The sequence below is a fragment of the Polyodon spathula genome, chromosome 16 (genome assembly GCF_017654505.1).
Source record: "Polyodon spathula isolate WHYD16114869_AA chromosome 16, ASM1765450v1, whole genome shotgun sequence".
Lineage (NCBI taxonomy): Eukaryota > Metazoa > Chordata > Actinopteri > Acipenseriformes > Polyodontidae > Polyodon > Polyodon spathula.
Window position 1 is genome coordinate 5,739,126 of NC_054549.1, and position 26,125 is coordinate 5,765,250.

At 39.4% G+C, this 26,125-nt stretch overlaps 1 long non-coding RNA gene across 2 annotated transcripts; it reads right to left on the reverse strand.

The window, feature by feature from the left end:
• Positions 1–18,611: 18,611 nt before the first annotated feature.
• Positions 18,612–21,965, reverse strand: LOC121328536. Of its 2 annotated transcripts, none has more exons than XR_005951696.1 (3): positions 21,855–21,965; positions 19,831–19,994; positions 18,612–18,881 (listed from the first exon to the last, which is right to left on the reverse strand). It is a non-coding gene; the product is annotated as an uncharacterized LOC121328536 (long non-coding RNA). The 2 variants fall into 2 exon arrangements; XR_005951697.1 differs by lacking the exon at positions 21,855–21,965 and adding an exon at positions 20,105–20,184.
• Between the last annotated feature and the right edge of the window lie 4,160 nt (positions 21,966–26,125).

Sequence of the window (26,125 nt, forward strand, 5' to 3'; positions counted from 1 at the left end):
AGGAGGGCGGGGCTCACAGCGAACATGGCAAAGTGCGCTATTGGAAAAGAAGAAACTAAATATTTAGGTTTCATAATGGGTAAGGGTAGAGTGAAACCGTTGGTTTCAAAAGTCCAGGCTTTGTTGGATTCACCGGTACCTACCACGAAAACCCAGGTGAGATCACTGTTAGGGTTGGCTGGTTATTACCGCCGCTTTATTCCACACTTTTCCACTATAGCCGCCCCTCTCACTGATCTCACTAAAAAGAACGCTCCAAATAAAGTTAAGTGGAGTGCAGAGTGTCAGACAGCCTTGGAATCTATTAAAACTAATTTGAGTCAGGCCCCAGCATTAATAAGCCCGGATTTCAGCCGAGAGTTCGTCCTGCAGACAGATGCATCGCAGACTGGTCTGGGGGCGGTTCTGTCCCAGGAGAGAGATGGTATAGAACACCCGATACTATACATCAGTCGGAAGTTACTGCCCAGAGAACAGAGGTATTCGGTAGTGGAGAAAGAATGCCTGGCAGTGAAATGGGCAGTGGAATCTTTAAAATACTATCTTCTGGGACGACCCTTTGTACTCATCACAGATCACGCTTCTTTAAAGTGGTTAGACACGATGAAGGATTCAAACGCTAGGATTACGCGGTGGTACCTGGCGCTCCAACCCTTCGCCTTTCAAATAAGGTATCGTGCGGGTAAGTTACATCAAAATGCTGATTTTTTTTCCCGGGAGGGAGGTAAAAGGGAAGGGTTAGAGGTTTCCGAGTGTTCCTTCGGCTCCACTCTGAGGGGTGGGATATGTGATGAGTCAAAGGGGTTTCGGTCTGTGATTCAGCCTCCCGACAGTAGATGGCATCAAACCAACTCGGGACTTCCCTTACCAAGATCTCGTGACCATGGCAAAAGTCATCTTTTTGAGGGGCGGCACCTTGGTGAGGGGCGGAAGTACGAGTATGTAAATTCCAGCCACTGGAGTCAAGTGAAGGATAAGGACACGTGTCGGTTGGGGATTGGTGTTCCACTGACTACAGAGGCGGGACATTACATACTAAAGGGAACGTACTACTGTGTTCGGGGTTGGTCCGAAAGTAAAAGTAGGAGGAGTCACGGGTGAAGGGAGATACTGGTTTTGTGCAGCGGGTTTTTTTTGAAATACTAACATTTCTTTTGTCTTTTTTTTGTTTATGGTCACCACGAAGACAAATTAAAGACGAGTCATCAGTTTGTTTTGGATTTCACCCCTGCACTCCTTCCCTCACACCATTTTGTTTTTTTCGTTTGTTATTTAATCCTTTTTGTTGTGTATAGAAAATAAAAATAAATTATTTTATTTCTGTACACATAAATTACTGTCTGGACATTCCATTTAATACACTCTCGCCTCACAGGTAACATTATTCAACAGGTGGAAAGTGATGCAGCGGTAATACAAAATGGGCTAAGCCTTTATGAAGCAAAAATAGTTCATTCTATAGGGTAATGCAAAGGCCATAGCTGTATTTATGGACCGATTTGCTCCACGTTACATAAGGTATAGAAATGCAAACCAAAACCTTAAATGAAAAAAAGATGACCCAAAATGTTAGTAAAACCATCAAGAAACAATGTAGAGCTTCAATGCAGTGGCCCCACCTAACTCTACAGTACATTTTGTATTTCTAATCTAACATTTTCACTGGTTTTCTCCCTGCATAGGAGAAAAAGGAGAAGAACAAATACTGGACTCAGTAAGGACCTGATCATGAGTAGTTCTTCCCATACTCTGGTTTCTGTGAGTATAGAATGTATAAGTATAGACTGTAGAAGAATAATGAACTGATGTGTGATCTCATGTAGTCAATAATACAGGATCAACAGTATATCATGCTAGTTCTAAGGACTTGATTTACTGGCTCTGTTATAAAGTGTTACCCTTTAATGTTGTGTATTCATGTGTAATTGCTGGATAAAAAAGCATTCTGTAGCAGCATGGTGTTTGGTGGTCTTTAAATACAGTCGGCCCCCTTGTAAGAGATGGCTGTCTGATGACTCATTAAGAACGAATTGACCTAAACTCCTTCAAACTGTGATTGACAGCTTATTGTACCGCGGTGTCAGCTCTTTCAGTCCATCCAAGTTATCCCATCAAATTAAGCAGAAATAAAAATGTCCATCTGGTCTCTGAATGAAAGCAAGACTTAGAAGGCACGACCTAAAAGAAGCAAGAAGGGTAGTTAATTGCGTTTTTATTTTAGAGAGCGCAGAAGAAGAAGAAGAAGAAGAAGAAGAAGAAGAAGAAGAAGAAGAAGAAGAAGAAGAAGAATCTCATAGTCCCACAGGTCCCAATTATTCAGAGATTATCTTTTCAGATCCCAGGATCTCTAAATGAATAAACTTGGGGCCGCATTACTGACGGCCTTGTGCATCTCTAAAGCTGGGGGGGCAGGATCAGGCCGGTGGGTTAAGGTGTCAATCCGGGGGTGACCTCTCGGGTTAGCGAGGTGGCATTATATAGTGACAGCAGAGAAACAACCCCCTTAGCCCAGGAAAGCTAAAACATAACCCAGGGCGCCTGGGCTCTATCCGAGCCTGAAACTTCAAAGAGGGAGAGGTAAATAATCGTAGGAGCAGGGAAGCCAGAAGTCACCCAAGCTGCTTTTATTGGTGTAAGCATTAAATAGTCCATTCATAAAAAAAAGGTGCTTCCCTAAATGTTGGATAAGTGTCTTATTAACCTCATAGCATAACCAGGAATGGATCAAACCGCTATGCAATGAGAGTCTTATTGCCATACCTGCTTTTTGTTTTTGCATTTAAATAACCATTATTTAATCTAACATATTATATGTGTAGATATGATATGCTATATATATATATATATATATGTGTGTGTGTGTGTGTGTGTGTGTGTGTGTTGTGTGTGTGTGTGTGTGTGTTATGGTCGCTAGTTCTGCTATGAGTTTAATAAGAGGCTAAAGCTTTGTGCTTTTACTTTGCTTTGTTATAGATCATTATAACAGGCCATTTTATTTTCTTAATGAAAATGTATATCAGGACAGTAGATATTGAGAAATAGTACCTTCTATAACATAATGTAACTTTTCTTTAGTGTAAAATGTCATTGTAATTGCAAACGGCATTATTTGGCTTCCTAGTATCGAAGAACAATCTGCAATCATTTTCAGAGTTGTCAGATAAATTGCAAACATGCTGTCAGCGATGCACAGATTTTGTTTATCGATGAGCTGTGTTGTGTGTTGAGTTGCAGATTACTAGCTTGGGAGTGCTGTACCCTTCTAAAACTTTACTACAGTGTTTTTGTGGTTTTACAGTGCTTTTCCTCTGGTCTTCCTGTGTTCCCATAGTTTACCCTGGTTTGCCATGTTTATTAATATGCTTTTATAAGCATACCTCACTTGGGATTGGCTTGTGGATCACAGGTTGGAAACCATACGGAAGATATGAACAACTATAAAAAGGGTACAAACTGTCAGCGAAAGTGACAGCAAGAAATGGGAATTGAATTGCGGGACCCAACCCGGTAAAAAAATTTAAACGGATACGCGGGAGTTTTACGAGTAAGGTGCAAAGTATTACACACGTATTAGGTAAACAACTTGACAACACCATGTAAGTCATAAAAACCGAAGTAAGTGAGTTCACCTTGAGTGTCCAAACGTAGTACACTAGTGTGCAGTTGGGATTAGTGTTGCTTCGTGTCTAAGAAAAAATAAAGTTGGTACGGTTGTAGTAAGACTTAGTTGTAATACGAACTTCATAAACAGTCGGTCACGTGTTGTAAAACATGGGACGGTTAAAAGTCAAAGTAGTGATGTTCTAGACTCCGAAGTAAGTTGCTTAAAGAGAAGTTTTAGTTGGTAAAGTCACGTGTGTACGATAGCGTTTAAGGTTGCTCATTTAGCAAGACCAACAATACATTCTGAATCATTTGCTTGAATAGTGGGTTGCACTGCAAATAACAACTGATGAGCTAAAATAACTTGTTCTATCCCAGGTTTTATCATTAAAAGAGGTTTCAGGTTCTCATGGTGCACACAATGCTGGAACAAGCGAGTATGTCTAATTTAATTAAGTACATGAATCTGTGCCAAGCACTCGAGACACTGTGACAGCGGTAACGAGGAGCTCTTTAACCACAAGGGATCTCAGGGCTGCCTTCTTGACGATCCTACACACTGAACGAGAAAAGGCCTTGGTGCTATCGGAACACACTCCCTAACTTTTATTTTCTCAATTTAAAGGGTATTTTTAACATTCAAATACAAATGCATTTCTAGTTAAACATGCCTCAAGCTTTGTAGGTATCCAGGTCTTTATCTTTGAATTTGTTTTTGAGTCTCTTTTAAATAAAAGTGGCACACGGGTATTGCAGGCATCGTTACAATCCTTTGTCTTAACAAAAATTATTTTAACAAAAGTTATTGTGCTATTCACTCTACTGTAGCTTTTTGTGGGGTTTGAAGTACAGTACAGGGCACCTGCTGAAATGTAACAGATGTCAACTGTATTGAAAGCCCTGTACTGTAATATATATCAAATACTGGTACCCATGTTCACAATATTGTGGGTTATCAAGTTATTCCCAGCTGGACGCCCCTCATTTGTAGTTATACCTATCGCTGACAAAGCAGACATTGTCATTTAAAAGGACATTTGCAAGAATTAGCCTTCTTAGCACATTTCTATTATAAACTTATATTTAATAAATTGTTTTTTACACCCTGATTCAGTTAGCTTGGTTTAATGAGCTGGAACCACTTTGGAAAGGAGTTTCCCTGAAACACTTCTAAATGGGCTCACTCTTTGAAGATAGTTTCAGAAAAAAAAAACATTTAAAAAAAAAAGACTCCCACGGAACAGATAAAATGCAGCTTCCCAGCTTTCCAGAAAAGGGAGCCATTTGACTTTCTCACTAAAACAGATTGTTAAATGGCATTATTGTAAAGGACTCCTGCTAGGGTTCAAATGTGTGTATACCACCTTTGCACAAAGTTGTGTCAATACCATTTACATGAGAATGCCCCCCAAAAAGTTTTCTTGAATAAAATCTGAAACTATAGAATTCTTTGTTTTCTCCCCCCCACAAAAAAAAAAAGATGAAATCAAAGACGTCTGATGGTCATTTTTTGTTTCTATCAGAAAAGTGATGTTGAATGAATATCTTATTTACATCCCAATGGGGTTGTGATGCAGTGTTTAAAGGATGGAAAAAACAGCCCTTTTATTGTTATCTGTGCTGGTAGCAGGAGCTGTTTCAGTCTATGGAAGCCACCCCACTAAGGGATCGTTAACAAGGCTGTGACTAAATTAGAGAATAGCAATTAGTTTTTAATTGGTGACACATTATATTTATCAAACTGACAGCAGAGTCGTGCACAAGAGCCTTTCTTGTTTTGTGTTTTCCGTACATTACTTCCTTTGAGCCCCATTCACGATACCCCCTATCAACTGGGGGCCATCACGTGTGAAAAGAATAAAAACATAATAATCAAACTGAATGATAACACTGAATTATTCATTAGGGTCCTTAAAGAGGTGGATAAATCAAGGCCTTCACAAAGAGCCCTCTTTGTGCCGGGCCCTATCACTGCAAGACAGTTTAAACCTGGGAATAAAAGAGAATCCTTTTCAAAATCGTTTGCCCATGCTAAAAGAACTGAGTTCCATGGTATGGGAGAGTTATTAACAAGTCTTTAATATTTGTAACTTGGTCCTATTGGTGGCGTCCGACCAGAATGCTATTGAGCTTGTTTTTTTTTGTTTTTTTTTTACCATAGCGAAATAGTTCAGCTGTAGTTCTTCAGGTCACTCAGATCTAGAATTGTATTGCACCTGTATGCAGATCTTTTATTTATGTTTTTGGCTTATTAGACTATTAGCCCTATTGTCTCGTTTGCATGTACAAGCCTTGAAAATGGAAATGAAAAAAATGTAATCAATAATTTATGGGTTATGTATAAATAATCAGAAAAAAAATGACCCTGGTTAATGAATAAAGTTTGCTTATATAAACTTTATATACGTTGTGAAAAGATCAGTAATTGATAAGTCCAGTGCTTAAAAATATTCTGAAAAACATGTTATTTTTCCATCATTTAACAGATTTGTTTTTTAACATATAGATTTATTATGATGGTTAAAAGCCAGGTCGAATCTACATACGTCATTGCATTAAGAGCGTTTAAAAGAAACATTGGCAGTATTTGTGGCCCAACACAAGCACACGGAAACTCAAACACATTTCCAGAAATCCTTTGTTGATGCAAAGGCTTAAAGCAAGGGGCGAATGTCTACTTTTATTACAATAGGAGGAAAAAGAAAGAAGAGTACTAATGAAATATTTAGGATTTGGGGAAAGTCTTGGAAGTGATGACAAAAGGTTTGTTCAGCCTTTCTTTTGTCTGCTGGGATGATGGGAGTTGAGAGGAGCAGCAGGTTGCTGAAGAGCCAGGGTCAGTCCATATTGAGAGGAGCTGTGTTGGCATTGGTCACAGCTGTGCAGCTTTGACTCCCAGCTGGGACACCAGCCCCCAGCTTTTGTCCCACATTGTAAGCAGGACAGAGCGCCAATTTTACACAAAGTTGATTGCACGGCGACCGCTTTGTTTCTCTCTGATAAAAAAGGGTGACAACGTGATGAATTTCTCCACCGCTGGGCTGCATAATAAACCCAAACACTGGAGCTGCTGCTTCAAAACTTTTACCCTACTGTTTCTCCTTGGAACCTGATTTTTTCCCACTAACTGCTTGTTGATTTATGGACCACTCTTGTATAGAGCATATGTGACTTCAGCCATTTAGCACGGTTATGCATTCATTAACTTTTTTGCTTAAACAATTGAGAAAAAGGGTAAGATCTTTTTGAACAGAAAACAACAAAAATGAGCTGTTGAATAACCGACTTTGTAAACTTAAAAATAAATGACCCACCGCCCCTTCCAGCAAGTCCCTATTATGAGATAGCTTGTTAGGATACCTGATTAGAGATTACAATTCCAGGAAGATATAGGTATATAGGATAGGATATAGATATATTGAAATAGGAATTAAGTTGTTCATACAAGTAAAACTTTTGCACTTTCTCAAGACTTTTTGGTCGTTTTGTAATCAGTTCTGTGTGAGTTAAATACAGGATATATTGTTTAATTTAGTTAAATCCATGAACTGTACACATCTGAATGTCTGTGTTTTCAAGTAAAATACTAGTGTGATTTTTCATGTTCAAGTTCATAAATCTTTCCTTAGCTTGAACGGTTCTTTAAAAAAAATTAATAAACTAATAAACTCTCTTAAAACAGTTCAAAAGGGGTTAATAATCTGCAAACTTGAATTAGTTCATTCAAATGGGATTTAAACAACAGTCCTTACATTTTTGTGAATATGTATTGTATGAGCCCTAGTCACACAACTTTAAGGACACTTTCAAGACCATTTTGATTATTTAAATCAATAAACCTTTTTTCAAGAGAAGGTTTAAAGTTTATAAACTCTCTCTGAAAATCAGACCTTAAAAAATAGCCCTTAAAATTTTGAGAACAAATCCTAGAGAGGTACAGACTGTTTCGAGCCCTGTAAATACTGCATGCATGTGAATTGCCAAATGCAAACTGATTTAGCTCAGAAAGCCTTTCTGCAGGATGGGATAGTGCCATGCTTGAAGGAGGAGCAGAATCCCAGTATTACTTTCTGTGTTGCAATGTCTTAAAAATTTTGAGGGGAGGGGGCTGGGAAGTGCCACGTGCGAAGATTAGCATTGGTCCACTAATGACTTTAATGAGCAGACTAACAAAAATTAAATCCTTGCAGCATTTTGACAGCTCCAGGCAGCTAAAACCAAAGCTCATGATCTATTATTAGTCATTTGTAGACTTGATGAGGGTAAAGCTGCAGTTTAAAAAAATTCAAATTGGATGTGTTTGTTTGGGGTTTTTTTTTTTTTTTTTTAAAGAAAACTGCTCTGTCTTTCTTGATACACAGATGTGTCATTCGTACCATAGGCGTTTGGAGTCATTAACTAGGAAACCACACTTTAAATCTGTATTAATCCTGAAGCTAGGAGTCCTCCGGCAATAATAATTAGAGCTGCTGTTGTTTAGAAATCAATGACAATCTCATATGCTTATGCTTGAAAAACCCTTACTATCCATTCTGCTATTAGAAGGAAAGGATTTAGGACCCATATTCATTAAGTATTAGGAAGCTGATTAATGCATAAGGCTGGTATGCACTCGATGCTCTAATTCTTTATGAATACAGACCTTGGTTCCTTTTAGTTTAAACCTCATCAGATTCTACGGCCAACCCCCTCAAAGCCCTTCGGATCCACAAAATGAGAGAAACGGGAGTCAATTCGTCCCTTTATAAGATCCAAACTACCTCTAAAGCTCCTTAGTTCAATCCTCCTGAGCCTTGATGGGCACACAAGAGCCTCAGGCTTTCAGGCAGGCAAGGTAGCCATGGAAGGGTTTAGAAGGGATTCCAGCCCATTCTTCATGCTAGTGCAGGAGCTAATCTGAACCTCTTGGTTTCTAGCAGGGAGTCTGTCATTGTGTAGGAGAGCAAGACTTTGAAAACCCTCTGAGCTCAGGTGTCATGATGGTGGCACAGGGAGTAGAATGCAACTTGTCATTCATAGGCCTGTCCTTTAGTGTGACCTAACAATGAGTTGGATGGTTTTGTGAGGGAATGAAGTTGGTCATTTACTTTGATGATATTACAGAATTAGAAATGTAATATTTCACTGCAGATTTAGGAAAAAGGCATCACACAATCGCTCAGCATCAGTCCAGGTTCTATTAAACATGTTTTAATAGGGCAGGTCTATTTTTTGTCTACTGTGGTCAGTTAACTACCCTATTAATACTGTGGATTGCAGTAAGCTGTAGGTGAAATCACAATGGCAATGAATTTTGATGCAGTATTTCACCATGAAACCCACAAGCAGCAGCACTGGTATGGCAATGACTAGGATGCAAACTGACCACTGCAATCACCAAAAACACAGTATCTCTTTTGCAATATACCAAACAATAATATACTTTATTATACATTATACAATAATAATAATAATAATAATAATAATAATAATAATAATAATAATAATAATAATGTAGGGAACCATAACCTAATGGGTAACAGAGGAGAAAGCACAACCATTTTAATTTTGCAATGTGCTACAAAGAGCAACGGGCGGTGCGATACTTTCCTGGCATACGTCGGCCTCATCTAGCTGACACACTCAACTGCACAGCGTGGAGAACATTATGCATTATGATGGCAGCAATGGCATTCATCTACTTGAGCTCATTGTATATTAACTGCTGTATAATGTGCATTTGAATAGTAATTCAGAACCCAAGTTGAAAAAGGAGCAGAGAACTGAATACATTACAACAAATACCAGTCGCATAGTAGGTTGGCAAACAATGTTAAAAACGTTCCTTATTTACTCTGAACAAAGTTTCTGCTCTGAAGTTGTTTTTATGCACACCACAACAAAGGGCTGTCACGTTTAGCGGCCTGTTTGCCAAGAGGGCCGTACCCTGGCAGAATAAAGCAGGGAAGAAAGGGCTCATAAAAATTAATGCAGCTTAATATTCTTTCAAGGGACAATTAACAAAGTGTTCCCATGGCTTTGCGTGCTCCCCTCCAGCAGCCAGCAGACTGTGCAATTTCTTTAGCGTTTGATGAAGTCTGAATGCAGCTTATTGAAGGGTCAGAGATTAGTAGCAATTTTGCACAAAGTGAAAGGCCAACACAAGGCCTGTGAGTGGCCTACAGCCCCAAATTCACCAGGGATTTTTCAAAGAGTTTGCAGATTTTCTCCACTTGTCTGCTTCTAAATGCTTCCAAAGGCTCTTCTATTGAGGGTTCTGAGACTTGCGATACACGTGGTTGTTTATTAAAGGAGGCCCAGATAGCTCCATGTTTGGGAAGGTCAGTTCTACACCAATTAACTGCCCCTCTTACTGTCACTTTGCAATTCAGTTCTTGACCCCAGTTGATGCAATTATCTTCTGCAGCGTTCTTGGACCCTCGTATATGGATTACAGATGTAACTTTCGCTCTGTCTTTGCAAAAATGAGCATCTTTAGTTTGATAGCTGTCTGGCAATGATTTAAATTTCAGTTTCACTCTGAGCTGCTGTCCTTACAATATAGTTATTTAATGCTTTGACAAGAATGCATTTATTTTTCTTCATTTAGAGCTATGGACAAAAGTTTTGCATCATATTATAGAAATAACTAATTTTGCTTCATAAAGTCAAGTGAAACCTGTTGAATAATGTTACATTAACATATTGAATTACACACCACTTTGTAGTTTTCCCATAGACTTAACGAAAAACCGACAACAATTGAAAAACGTGACATTTCAAAATCTAACATGAAATACTGTATCACGACTATGGCTTCCGGTAGCTTTTTGCGATATCATTTTGTTGTTTCTTTGATTACATGATGTTAAATAAAAGATCTATATTATGTTCATAAAGGTTTTTTTTGTCGCAATCCTACAATTCTAGGCAATGTAAAACTTTTGGCCACAGCTGTATGTCAAACTTTTCACTCTACAGAATGTAAAATATTGGGGAAACAAATTCATAATGTACATTTCAAAACATATTACTGCATATAGAAACCTTATAAAACAGTAACCCTTTAAAAGTTAACCCTTTAGAACTGTTATATAACAAAACTGCACATAGAAAAGCATAGTAAAGCATGGTAGACATTTGCTGGCATATAAAAACACTAACTATAGTAATTGCAACAGTGACTATAGAGTAGTATTGTACTGGGACTTAGTACACAGGCTATACTATATTGAAGGGTAGGGTATATTTTTTTTATTGGGGATTCAAAAGTAACAGTGTATTGTCTGCAAATTATCTGTATACAAATATACAAATATATATATATATATATATATATATATATATATATATATATATATATATATATATATATATACTATATATATATCGTTATAGTTTTTTTGCTAAAAGCTTCTCTTCATGCAGTCCCTGGAATATCTCACACTGACATGCGATCTGCGTCTACAAATGTTCAACCAGCTGTAACATTTTGTTTGTCAGTTGTATGTATCTGTCACATACCCTGAGCATGTGTTCTATCAACACTAGTGAGGCAGATGCAGAAGCCCAGTTGTGTGAGGAGGACAGTTACGGGAGCCATGTGCTGCAGATATGAGAAGCACACATTCCGCTCGGGACAGAAGCAGTGGCGTGCAGGCTATTAAATCATTTTGTTTGACCTCTGTCTTAAATAGGGAGAAATACCCTGTGACAAAGTACATTAGATTCCAGGGAATCCACAGAAGTAAAATCTAACCACGTGGTCATTAATAATTTAACCCTTTAAAGGCACAAGGGACAAATGTGTCCCACAAATAAAATGATTTTCTTATTTTTGCAATAAGGTTGTATGAAACCACTTTTAAAATTTACTGATGGATCTGGTCATCCAAATTGTCAGTTTGCTCGTGATACTTGATATGCATTTTAAGAAGAAACCGTTTGAACAAGGGCTTAATTTCTTGTGTACCTTTAGGTGGTTAAATTCGTCACCATCTTTTACAAATGAGAAGCTGCTCTTAATTTATGAGCTGAGATCGAACTCATTTAACTTAGGAAAGCTTAAGACCTCATTCTACTGTGAAGCACCTTTGAGATTCTTTTTTTTTTTAATTTCAAATTTCATATGTGCAGCCAGGTACACTGTCCACCAAAGCGGTGATGATTACTGGCTGATACATTAGCTCTGATGGGCATCTCTTTGGCATTTCCACTTGAGAGATTTACATCACATAACCACTGCCGTGGATAATCTCTCTAATTGGTGCCTGTGCAGGCACTCTCACCTCAGAAGGAGCGAGAGGTAATGAGAGGGGAGACTGTCAGGGGGAAAGTGCAGCTGATGTATCACAAGTAATTGGGTTTAGGTTAGGGGAGAGCGTTGTGACTGCGTGATCATGCCGAAACTGCCCTTGAAGGCACTGCCCAAGAACCTTAATGTTTTCTCTAGTTTTTCTACTCTTTGTTAGCTTCCCTGTCATTGTCACTGCCCCCCTTATCATTGTGTAGTTGAACTTTTTTTTTCCTGAAACATTTAATGTGGGAAGCTAACATAATCCTTTTCCTTGCCGGTCCGTGCTTATTGTCAGATCCCCTCGACGTTAGAAGAATGAAAGAGACCTTCGCTAGAGAGAGTGAGTTTGTAAAGTGCCATTCCTTCAAAGTTGTTTCAAAGTTTCAAAGAATATAAAGTTGGAGTAAATAAGGGTGAGGGCCAGTAAAAATGAAACTTATAGCCAATGAATTTTAAATTACTACAACTTTAAACGACTTGAAAATATAAAGAAATACAATACCAATAGACAGAACCCTGGATGAAAAAAAAACAAGTGAACCATTTTGGGGATTTTAAAGAAGCCATCCTTTCATTTAAAAAAAAAAAAAACATGGGATGACTTTGAATCGAGAACAGTACACAATAATAATAATAATTCATATAAAAAATATATTAGTGAAAAGGAAAGAAACACATTCCTCTCATCCCACCTGTAAAAGCAATGAAATTATACAAACAGAACTGCACAGTCCTAGCCTCCTCCCAGATCCTACCACTGAGGTTTCTCAAAAGCACATCTTAAACTGTGGTTTGTCAGAAGCAGGGATGCCCAGCGCAACACGAGAAAACATTTCCGCACCCAGAGTTGTTGCTCACCAAGTTACTTTATTTATTAGTTCATTGTCCGTTTTAAAAGAGATGTAACGTGTACCTTCATCAGGACTCCCAACAGAGGAAAACACCATTATTACATAGTCTGTGTCCTCTCACATGTGCCATGAATGATCCTATAATTAAAACAGTTATAATTAGGCATTTATCAAAATATATGTAGTAATACAAAAGTCCTCCCAAGAGCCCTTGAAGAGCAGTGTAAGTATGCAGCTGCTGCATCACAGCCAGCAGTAAGGATTTCTGGGAACATTGGTAATAAGTTGCAAGTGGCTGTGGCTGCTAGTGATTTGATTATTAGTGTTACTTGGGATCCTTGGTTTCATTCCAAGGAGACATTCCTTCTTTAATAAGCAGCAGCTGGAGTTGGGTTTCCGGCCTGGCAGCTGAGACCAGACAGGCTGCCAGGAAGAAGGGTGGACTGACTGCCTTTCACAGATTCTCATTTGGGGAAAATGAAAGACCTGCTGCCTTAGGAAGAGAGGTAGAGAAGAGGTGGAGGAGAATCTCTCATCCAAACTGAAAGTTAAGGGAAGCGCACACACACACAGGCACTCAATCACAGGCACACAATGATGTGCACACACACACACACACACACACACACACAGGCACTCAATCACACAGGCACACAATGATGTGCACACACATACACACACACACACACACACACACTCAATCACACAGGCACACACATACACACACACACACACACAGGCACTCAATCACACAGGCACACAATGATGTGCACACACATACACACACACACACACACACACACACACACACACACACACACACACACACACAGAGGCACACATTTACACACACACACACACACACACACGTATTCACAGCCACACACACTCAGCGGGCTTATGTATTATTCTTCAGGTTAGGGAATAAAGAGGCAATTCTTTCTTATCTGCTGTGGGCGATGACAGAGAGTCTTAAGTCCAAGGAAATACGCTAATAAGGGACAAATGGTAAAGGGTCATGTTAGCAGAGTGTTTTTCTAGCATGAAAGGTGTGTGGGAGAAAGCAGAGGCAAAAAAAAAAAAAGATATAAAAAGGCTTTTTTCTCCTTCTGTCAACCTGAGTGTAGTAACCTAAGGCATGAAAGATGACCTTGACAAGGCACTTCGGCTGACTTCCACTGGCCAGGAAGTAAAAAAGCACAGTCTTTCAGTGTGGACACAAGGACCGGGGGCTGACACACCGACCTCAGCCTTGGCTGACGACCAGCGGCGAGACAGCTTTGGCAGCAGGACCGTGAGAAACAAGGGGGCGACACCCAAATGGCATCACAGCTGCAAAACTGCTGAGCAGAAAGGCCTAATTACAGAAATATGTACCCCAAGGCCTTTCCACAATGAAAACAGAGCAGCATTTACTAGCTGATGCCAAACCTGCAGTGTAAGTTGTTCTGCGTTATGTTGTGTGGGATTTACTATGAGACAGGAACGCTGAATTCCTCAGCTGTCTAAAAACATCTCCACACAAGAGTATGTCTAATAGATGGCACAAAACACAATGCACCCGTCTATCCAGAAACCTAATTTGATGCACAAGATCCCAACGCTGGGGAGAACAATCCATTATTGAAAGAGCCATGCTCAGTGCTACTCCTCAGACATTACTAACCAAAATAACAAAAGAAAAGGTACGAAAGAGAATAAATAGCTCTCTATCAATAGAGCAATCCAAATGAACGCCTTTCATTATTGTTTCTAAAGAAATTGCATTGGTTGCAATATAAAATAAGAGTAATGTAAAATGCTGGTAACATATGGCAGCAAACTAACCACAAGCGAGAAACATAATGATGTAATATTTATACAATTACTAACCGGGAAACAGCTCCATTGTTATTGGTTTGCATAAGACATGCGTTTATATGAAGGGCTTATAAAGGAATGTCTTTTAGAATGTTTGCAATTGCCCTAAGTGGTTCATTGTTGCAATGCTAAGTTTTATGTTCCCAACAACTGTCTACCTTGCTTTCACTGAGTAGCTAAATTCACCGCTGCTGTGTACAAATGCAACTATGTTAACTGTAGCTTTATGTTCAGGATACAGCCTCACACAAGATAATTTCACTGTTATCGGGGAAAAAATGTGTGAAACTCAATGCTGGAGCAACAAAATTCAGAATCACTTAGAAATAATTGCAAGCATCAGAAAAGGGGAAACATTTAAGACACTTAAATTGGAATTCGAAGCTCTTTAACGTTTTGGTTTTAAAGCTTGAACCGAGTCTATTGATTGTAAGCAATCTGTGTGAGTTTATCATCAGATTAAACTAAAGACTCTGGGTTTGTATAAAAACAATATACAGCTGGGTGTCTCCTCAATTTAACAAACCAATCAGACAACAGCCTGGGATCCTCACTTTGGACTTGTTGCTGTAACCTTCCCTTCTTTAATCTGCTCCACCACACTACCAGATCATTTTGCATTTTTTTTGACACTTTTATTTAACTGGAAGAGTGGATGGATTTCGCAGAAGAGCGAGGCTATCCGGAGATTTAAAACTGGCCACAAAATGACCACTTTCAATGAGTGCTGTCTAGCCCTAGCCTGGGAAAATGCAACAAGGCACAACTTGTACCGCCACCCACGCATTCCACAGTCCTGGGCTGCTGCCGATTCAAGTGTCAATGGAGCACACATGTCAACCTTCCTGACCCCACCCAGCATCACCGCCCTTCTTAACCGCTGCCAGACACACAGACCCGCATGACTTGTTTGTCTCCCAGAACTTGTTTTCTGCAAAGCCAGTCCTGCACATTCTGTCTGTTTTGTCAAGCAGTCTTGTCTGCATAGATCCAGGGCTCAGTTAACTAGGCAGATATTTTTTGTTTCAGTACATTTTTTTTTTTTTTTTTTTTTACGACATTAAATCATCGCTCAGTGCTGCTGTACTTTGCAGTTAAATCAAGCCCCTGCAAAAGCATTGATTATGGCTAATTGTTTTCACATCAGGTGAGATTATTAGTTATCCAGGTATGCTATTCTCCTCTGTCATGCTTTATCAATAAAGTTAGCAACCAGTAAACCACTAAACCAGTCAACAAAGCAATCTGCAACGACTCATCTGAGGACAGACACAAAACAAGCCGGTTGCTGTATTATTATAAAGGGAGAAATGGTTAAACAGCAGCTTTAGAGGAAAGAAAGACATTTTCTAACTGCTTCTCTCCAAAAACAAGTCCAGTACAACACATGAGTCTCACCATGCTTTAGTACCGTATGTTTTATCCCCCGTGCTTTACTATACTTGTGCTATATTCAATGCTCACTATTCAATGTTAACGTGGAATATCTCAGGGTGGTCATTTAAAAGTTCATGCACGCATTTTGATTTACTCCTAAAAAGTAAAATGCTGGGGTGAGAATATAAACAAACTGGACCGTCAACTAGTTCACATAGATGAAAGGAGTCAGGACCCCAGTGTGTCACATGTCCATGAAACAAGTAACCTTTCTTAAAAAATTACCACCATTTCACTGGTTTCATTGTTTCAAGTGGGAACTGTACTGAACCCCATCCAAAAAGGTCCAAATGTCTTGTTCGTCAGCCTCTCCACACGCAGACACTAGGCGCGCACACCCCCCCCCCCCCCCCCCCCCCCCCCCCCCCCCCCCTCTCTCTCTCTCTCTCTCTCTCTCTCTCTCTCTCTCTCTCTCTCTCTCTCTCTCTCTCTCTCTCTCTCTCTCTCTCTCTCTGTCTCTCCTGGTGAAGCGCAACAAAAGCGGCACGCGCTTGGGCACGAGTTGTCAGATTTGTCCGGGACTCTCTTTGTCGCGCGCGGTCAAACTGTCGCGTGTCACTCTGCTGTCACCTCTCTGCGCGTGCTGTTTGCGGCTACTGCTGAGTTTCGGTGTTGTTGCAACGTCTAGTTTGCGACTCAAACAGGGGTTAACGAAAATTGCCACAGTCAATTGCAATTTCATCATACTGATGTAGTCCATCCAGTGGTACATTTGCAGTAGGATATATTAAAGTCCTCACGTTCAGAGAAAGGGAAAGGAAACGTGCAGGGTAGAAAGTTGTATTTTACTAGCAAAACACTCACAGCAGTATCTGATACCAGCCTGACCCCAACAGCAGCACAGCGCCATTGCATTTAATAACAGAAGCTTTAGTTCGTAAGGTTTCGCTTAACAGCAGCTGCACGCCAGACCAAAACTATTGAAAAACAAGTCATTAATCTAAGAAAAACAAAGAAAATAAACGTGTGTGTGTGTGTGTTGCATAAACACGCGGATAGAGTCTCCACTGTGTTTCGTCGTACCTTTTTTGAGGTGGTGAGGTCATAGTATCCTCGGGGGGGGAAATTGAAAAACTGTCGGATCAAACTTTGTTGCTCATATTTATTTATGTATTTATTTGCTTTGCGGGAGAACAGTTACAGACTGAAACTAATGCCAGTGATCCGTGACCGTCTGTTGCTAGTATGCGTCCACTCACCACAGTAACTTCAGATCAAATTTCTGTACAGTTCATCTGCAAGAGAACGCTGAAATATCTACAGTGTTGAGAATGAATATTGATTTCAACAGGGTGCACCTAGAACAGAAAAAAATTTACAATTCAGTGTTTTAGTTACACAGGGAGGGGTAGTTGTTGATTTTAAAAAGTATTGTTTTATTTCCCAAGGCATTCCAAACATTTACAATCCACAGGATTATTTATAAAAGCTATGAAGCAGGAATATGTGCCTCATGTACTGTACATGATAGCATGGAATGAACATTGTTTTCTTATTATACTTTGCAGATGCTATCCTGCGTCCACATAGCTGTTAAAGGGTAGTTTTGCGCATGAATATAATGCGGTGGTGGGTAGGAGGAGAAGGAGGGGGGGTTGAAAAGAGTTCTTGTCCCTTTAAAGGTGTGCTATTTGTTCAAGGCTGTCCAAACATTTACAGAGTGCAGGCAGCCGAGGAATGCGCTGGGAGAGCCGAGGCAGTGTGTCCTAGGCGTGGGAAAGCACTGCTCTCTTCAACCTTTGCAGGCTTGTTCCCCCTCAGGCGGAGAGTCAATAAAACCAGTGCCAGAGATCTGTGGAGCTGATAATGACAGCTTCAGTCAGCACGCAGACAGCATCGGCGCTGGGAGGGGCTGCCGGAAAAAAGATAGGCCTTGATTCCATCTGGGCACCCTGCTCACAGCCGTGTCGATATCTCTGTCCCCTGTGAGACAGAGAGCACTGAACACGGGCTGAATCTCACACTCTATATATACTGGGTTTAAAACAGATTATCCTACTAGTCTACGTTGGCAGTTGCGTTTTTCCCTATTGTTACAGTGATTCAGTGTAGCTCAGCTGTCTTGTGTGAATGCACTGGAAGAGGAGGGCATCACTCTGCAGCTATGATGGTTCAGGTCTAAAAGTGAAATAACATCCCCTTGTATTAGATTTGAAGTATTGCACTTCTATAATTGTCGCTCCTGCAATTGCCAAAGAAATCAGTCATCTTTAATCACTAAATACGTAAAGCATTGCTGTGATTAACATGTATTGCTTGGGTAGTTTCCTAAGGTGTTGCTGACGGTGACCAGAAAAGGGAATTGATCAGGTTCAATTTTTTTTTAAACAGGTTTGCAGACCTTTATTTTCTCGTAATCCTCTCTTACAGGTTTGTGGGATCTGTATGAAAAATCTGTCTGTCTTTTCAAGACCGCAACGTACTGTGATATTTGCAAACTAAATAAGATAATATCACCTTTTATTCATTAGTGAGCAGTGCAAAGGGATAGGTGTGTTGGTTTAAAACGATTTGATACATTGTCAACCTCATTTCAATATAAAAGAAAGGAAAACAATAATTTAAAAATGCTTCTAGATGAAAGATAAAGTTTTATTTGGCAACGACCTTGCCGGAGAGCGAGGCTCAAAAGACCTGGTTTAAGAACTGTGTCTTGAACGGGCTGAATACTGTCTTTACAGAAATGGTTAATACAAACAGCAGGACAAAGGGTTGAATTGTGATGCTGGGAAAGCATACATGATCTTAATTGTTCAGCGCACCTGCGTGCTTATCCTTAGGGTTTCAGGCACCTGCCCTGCAGTTCACTGGAATTCCATGTCATCATTGTAATCGTGTCTCTGGCCAATCCTCACCTGTGAGAAAGCAAGCAGACATTGTGGGAAATCTCCTCCCCCTCACTCACTGCCAGACATTATCTCTAACCTGGGGCCCGGCCCAGTCACCAGAGTTAATGAATACAAAACAATACAAAAAAAAAAACACAGGCAGGTTCCTGGAGTCAAGTAGGCAAGGTTTTTTTTTTTTTTTTTTTATGCATGTATGGCATGCCTCTATTATCAGCACATCTGATTTGTTTGTGCGAAACCCTTTGCCAGACTGTGGGAACATTTTTTTTTCAACTTACCTGCTTAACCTGACTAAGCTTTTTAAGTTTCGGTGTATTTAACCCTTTGATTGACGACGGTGTGTGCATACAAACATTAAAGCCTACAGCTTTTCATTGTGTACATATGTGTAGCTATCAATCTAGCGATCTGTCTATAGATTGATAAACGCATGGTGTTATATCATTACATAGTTTTAGTTAAATGTAAGCCTTTTTAAAACAACACATTGTAGGTAATGGTTTATTCTAAAAAAAATGTTCACTTAAATATCTATTTTATAATATAAAAAATGTAAGGGAGTGATATTCTCAAATGACAAGTGTAAATGAGCATGTATTAAATCTGGACCAACACCATTTAATTTACTCTTTCGCTATTATCTTTGACAGGTGTTAATTCAATGTTTCTGACAAATAGTGTGTTAGCACAATAACACCACCTTTGTATGTCTTTTAGCAAAGAGAAACAGCAGCTGAATAAATACTGTTACATCTAATGAAAGCCAAAGGAAACAGTGTTATAACGGCTATTTATTTGGAGGAGATGTTCAGTTGATGACTTAAAAACAGTGTGCATGCAAAGGAATAACAATAGAGAGAAAGACGACTGTGTAGCTGCTGAAAAATGTAATGAGCTTTGTTATAAGAAACAAAAAAGTCTTGTTATTAAATATGCCATTTTGCAAAAAGGTTACCTTTCATTACATTGTGAAGATGCACTGGCTCTGATGGATATTACTGGAGATTATTGAGATAGATCAGCAGAAACTGTCTGTGCCCACGCCCGGAGTATGTCAGACTGTCAAGGCACGCTTTCTTTTTGTTGCTGCTGGGCCACGTGTCAATTTCTGTCGCCCACCTGTGATTTGAATACAGAAATAATAAACTCTAAATCACTTTACTGTGTTTGTCACCCTGACCTCCCATTAATTGGCCTGCCATTTCCTCTTTGTTTTGACATAGCATTACCTTCTAACCACTGGCAAAATTGAAATCCATGGCTGACTGATAGGAACCTGACCCAAACATTGCGTACTTCATGTCCTGCTCTAAAACAGAAAACACAAACGCAGATGAAAAACGCACAGATCAAATAAGTGAAGTGTAATATTTTGGAATATTGGAATGGGGATAAACTGTCTGTTGTTTTGTACAAAACCAGTTTTAAGTCTTTGTTGGCCCATTAATTTTCCTGTAAATTATGCTATGCAAAAAAAAGAAAAATCATGCACACCTTTTTTTTGCACAAAATAATTGAACCGAATTGTTAATATAATACCTAGGCAACTTTTTCATTCTCAGCCTAAAAGTGCCCTTACCGAGACAAAAAAATCTAAACAGACAGAGTTAACATATCATTTGGCAATATGTATGTGTCTGCTGTCAAGTTCATATGATCTTTTTCTTGGATTCCAAACAGCTCGCCCCCTGTTTTTCTGTAAAAACGGTCCAAAAAACCAGATGTATAACTGACAACTTCTAAACAGGTTAGCTGTAGGGGAGACGCTGCGGCACTTTATTGTAACACTGCGTGTTTTATTGTAAAATAAAAGGTTTAAACAGAAAACAAAAACACTTTGACAAAACAAAACGGTGCGTTGGCCAAACAAACAAACAGGCGATAAACAATAACCAGTATGGTGCTGGTTTATAAGCCAGCACGTTTTAGCAATTGTTATTTTAGTTTTTAATCCTTTTTACCTCCTCTCTACACTCTTCTCCACTCACCGAACACACAACCCTGAGTGAGTGAAACACTGCATCCTTTATGCAGCTGTACCGAGACTCGATTGCTAATCAATCATTCAATTTAGAATCTTGGTACATCTTCACGTGAACTAATTTGTGCTTCCATACAAATTAACCTGCACGTGAAGTGCCATCCTCATGTCTAAACACAATTTTACATTTTACATCACCTGTGCTACAAAACGCACACTCCATGAACCAATATTACACACAATATTACACACAATTACATAAACACCGTACATACAACAGAGAACACAAAAATACGCACAGGGGGCGGAGCACTTTGCCACACAACCCCAGAGGAATTGTTAATCTGCCAATAGGAGAGCTTTGTAGAAAAGCTAGCTCACGTAAGGCCGTAACTTGTTTACTGTGCGACTAGAAACCGATACATTAGGAGATTTGACCAGTCATTTTGAAAAGCAGACTCTCAGATAGTTATATAAAGCCCCACCGCATGTTTTTTAGTTTGCCTTATTAAAGTGCTGTGTGTTGGCAGTGAATGGTGGACTCGGGGTGGTCTGACTCTTTAGAGTCGTAATTTGAAACAGTCGCTTGGCATGAAAATGACAGTGAGCTGTATTGCACACAGTCACAGAAACACAGACAAAAGGATTGCCCTTTTAGGTCACTGCCGGCATTAGTCAATGTTATATTACAAAAGAAGGCAGCACCAAGGAAAGATCATCCTCTCCAAACTTGTACTTCAAACATCAGTGTCAAAGCAAGTTCAGCAACTACAGTATAGGGAATTTCTGTGCCCTGGTATTTTAAATTCAAAGCTTTCTGACTGTATGAACTCAAAGCCACTAACCGCACACAACGTTCCATTTAGAAATCAGAGCGTTGGGATGTTTTGTTCTTGCTTGTATTGGTAGCGTAGGAGGTTATTCTCCACCTAGTAACATACCTTTACTGCAGTAAACATAGACAAGCAAACCCATTCCTGCAAACTGGAGGTACTTACAGTGTTGCCCTTTGAGATCCCAGAATCTTTATTTTAAAGTAAATGTTTAAATAAGACAGCAATAATGTAGTATAATACAGATATACAAAATAAAAAAGATGGAGAGATAGTAACAGCCCGATAGCCCTTAAATCTATGAAGGCTGCTGAGATAAGTCAAACAAATAATGAGAATTTAAAGAATTTGATTGGCTGTGTTTTTGTGCCATATTGGCTCATTTTGAACTTGATCTGTGTACATAATACTGAAGGAGAGTGATTTCAAAGACTACGTACAATGGGACTATGTGGGAACAATCATGTGGATTTAGCTTTATTAATATTGGCATTACCCGCACAATCTGTGTATGCATGGTGTAAATAAAGCTATGGCTGAGGTCTTATTCTGAGCACATGAAAAGTGGACATGTGCATGACTTCTTTAGTAAGGAAGTGAAAACCTCTTAGAAATTCACAGCTAACCCTTCTCTTGTGCAGTAATGCCAGTTTAGAAAATGCCACATGCCTATTTGCAAGAGTATACAGCTCTGGTAGACTTTCTGCACTCTGCAAAGGGGTGTAGCCTGGGGCAGTGCATGCTGCTCACTGAGAGGGTGTGCTGCTGCAGCTGACATGGGAGACTGGCTGTGTAGAAACCCTATTCACTCTCCATCAGCTCCTGCACATCCTTATACACATCATGACTGGGGAATATGGCTGGTTTGAAACAGTTTCAGGCACAGCCTGTATAATAAGCGCTTTGAGATGGCTTGCCATGAAATGTCCCAGTTTTATGAGTGTAACATTAATAATTACTTTCCTATTATTTTGAAGCATGTGCGGAAATAAAATACTAGAATCATTCTGAAGGTGTGAAACTCGCAGGAAACAATAAATGAACTGTTCCATCTTGTAAGTAGTCTCTTACAGGTTTTATGCCATTACAATTGTTGCAAAATGTACATCCCCATTTGGATGGTTTATCTAAATGTCTTCGAATCCCAATCAAACATTGGATAACCTGCCAAGATCAACTCCAAAGTACAATGTAGGCAAAAGCCTTCCCTCTTTCCAAATGCTTTTTGTATCTTGGCTCTGTGTATCGTAATCTTAGCCTTGATTACCTGGATAAAGTAGCTGGCCATGTACATATTTATTTAGCTTTAGATGCTAGTGCAGAAGACTGTAGTTTCCAGTTTTAGGTTATTTTAAATTCTGCATTGGTGATACACTTGCCTTTGGAAGTTGCATATATCCCTACAGAGTTTGGTGTTTATTATACACATGTTTATAAGATCTTTCATCTACCAAGGTAACATGGGCACCTAAAAAAATATCAAAATACCACCAAAACAAACACAAGTTTTCACAGAGGGTTGCTGTTTGCTCAGGAGAGAACAGCTAAGGGTTTACCAAGGCTCTCCACCTCTTTTGTAAAGCTAAGCACTGATCCAATTCAGTGGACAAGTTCAATCAAACCGTATTTTCTGCTTTTTGTAAGTCTGCGCAAATCCATCCAGAGACAAGAGTGGTTTTTACAAACATGTTACAGGAATACATTAAATAAAGCAGCTAAATCAACAAATGTTGACGTTGCGATGCAAATGCTGTCATGAAAAGAACGCTGATAGAATGATCGATGGGTTCTGATGACAGTATGCAAGAACAGTTCTGACAGGGATGCAAATGCAGTAAAGCTGACAGTTAAACTCCATTAAGATTAAGGCTTTTAAAAGTTTTTATATACATCCAAGTAAAAAAGTAGATTCACATAATGCTTTGACAAACAACAGTCAGTACATTGTTTGTCAAAGCATTTAAATAGTTCATCCATGACGTGAACTTAAATCATATTATGTTTTAGAAATACTATATAAGTTAAGATTTTGACAAAATGTCTTTGTTTAATAATAAGGCTTTGTTGTAATGTTTGTCACAGGGATTGGCAAGCTTCCCACCTTTCTCTTCTGTATTGATTTACACCTGGTTCTGGACCATGAACCCCACAAGTGTTAATATCAGCAATACCCAATCTAAACTTGTCTTGAAGTAAAGCATTGTCCTAAAAGGGGATAAGAGCCATCATAATGGAACAAAAAAAATGTTAACGCACATAAAAACAGTCATACGCTTCACTTTTCCCCTTGTTTTGTGCTAAATGCAATGCGGATCTAACAGTGGTCCTTGAATACACCGTTCCTGCACCATTACCTCCAAAAGGACCCTATTAACAGCGTGGAGCATGGCTGAGCATTGCTTTGTAATGTCAACATTGCAAGTCAGTGCCAAACCAATTAACCGTTTACTGCCCTAAATGGAGCCTGTTCCCTGAGAGTCAGAGAGGCCGTACATCCACCATTATGTGTGTGCTCGGCAAACACTGCACTGTTGACTCAAATGCTTAAAAGAAGTGGATGATTATAAAGGTTTTGTTGTGTAAGCACAATGGCATTGTAGGTTTTATCCGTGGGCTGTCATTTCTCATGTGGCGCTGTTAGTTCTATGTATATATGAAAAAAAAGGATTCTAGATTCGCCCCATACTTAAAAAATAAAGCGTGTATATGCTACACCCATGATTCTACAGGTCATTTTTTACAGCAAAGGCTACTTCAGCCATCCAGAATGTTGCTGTCCTTTTCACTTTAGCAGTTAGGTCTACATTGTTGAGGAAACACAGCAAAACAATTGTGTATATTTTTATAAATTACAGGCCGATTTTCAAGCTGGGTAAAGTCTCCTCTCGATTTAATAATTCGATAAAATGATGATGCACTTGCACAGTGTATTTTAAGTGCAAAAGGTAACTCGACTCAATTTCGTAATGCATAATCTCCAGCTACAGTAAAAGTCCGGCTCTTTATTGATTATCTATCAGTGGATTGCTGTGGGTCACAGCTGATGTTCTGTGGCATTGTTCGCTCCTTCGGAAGTGCTCAGAGCTTTGAGCTTTTGTGCATTTGAACAGCGCCGTGGCAAGGAGGTGCCAGAGGTGAAAAGGAACAATTGCTTCCAGAAGTTTCTCGATCCCTCCCTGCGAGAGTGTCCCCTGCGGAAAGGAAATTAGGCTAATTGCTGGGCTTGTAAGAGGTTCTAATCACGCATAATACTGACCTTCACCTCCAGGTAAGGTACAGAGGACAGGAAATGAGGTCGACAAAAAGAAAGGGGGCCGGACCCTGATGGATCCACTCAACATGACACCCAAGGGCGAAAGCATTTTTACACCCTTTCATGGCAACCATCGTTCTGCTCTCAAGCTCCTTGTAACAATATCAGAAGCAAGGTCACAGGCTGGCATTGCACTCAGCTTGCAGGTGTCTGGGGTGCTTCTCTGCCCTGCTTAAACTGGTGCTTGTGTCTCTGTTAATGCAAGCCTTCAAGAAAACAGCACAGGTTCAGTGATATCAAAGGGGGGGAATATTCCTTGGTATCCTTTTAAACATCTAGGTTCAGCACTTATAAATCACAGCAGAGTTCATCATATTTACTGACTTAGCAATGAAGATGAAAGGGATAGGGTTTGCTTGAGACAAACTGAAACATGAATTCACAATGAGATGATGGAAGCCCAGTTCTGTCATTAGAGGCTACAATGATCTGCCTAAATTGCTCATTAGCGAGTAATTGCTAACAACGAGTCTACCATTGAGGAGCTACATATTAATAGCATTCTTATCGCCACATTTATTTTGAATGCAACATTAAATTATAACATATTCAGAGGTTTGTTGTTTGTGTTGTTCAATTTGTTTATTTTTCTGGCCCACAAAATCATTTTTGTTTGTTTACTGTAAACTCAAACAGATGCAAGAACGTCTCAAATAACAGCTAAAAGTTTTTACTTTGGTTTATTTTTTGGGGTGTGCATTATGTAAAGCAGCTGGCCTGTCACACCACTTCAAATATGACGCAGAAATGATTCCCAGCCTCCTACAGTTCTGCTTTAGAAATATACCTTTGTAAAGGGACCGTGGGAATGATAAGTTGACAATAGGTCAAAAGAAAAGTGAGTAATTTGGTTTAGTATTTACTGTTTAAGGGGTATATTATGTTACTTACATTTGACAATAATGTGTAAGTAAGGCTACAAGTGAAAGGAATAGAAATCGCAGCTCACACAGATACCTGTTAATGCCGTGACCTTCCATTAAGACAGAGTTAACCTCCAGTTGCACTCTGGGGATAATGCTGGGCTGTAACAAAAATAAATAAATATCCGGAGCTTTTCTGAGAATTTAATTTTTTCACACACATTTTTAATATGTAGGATAACAGATGGTGTGAGGAACTC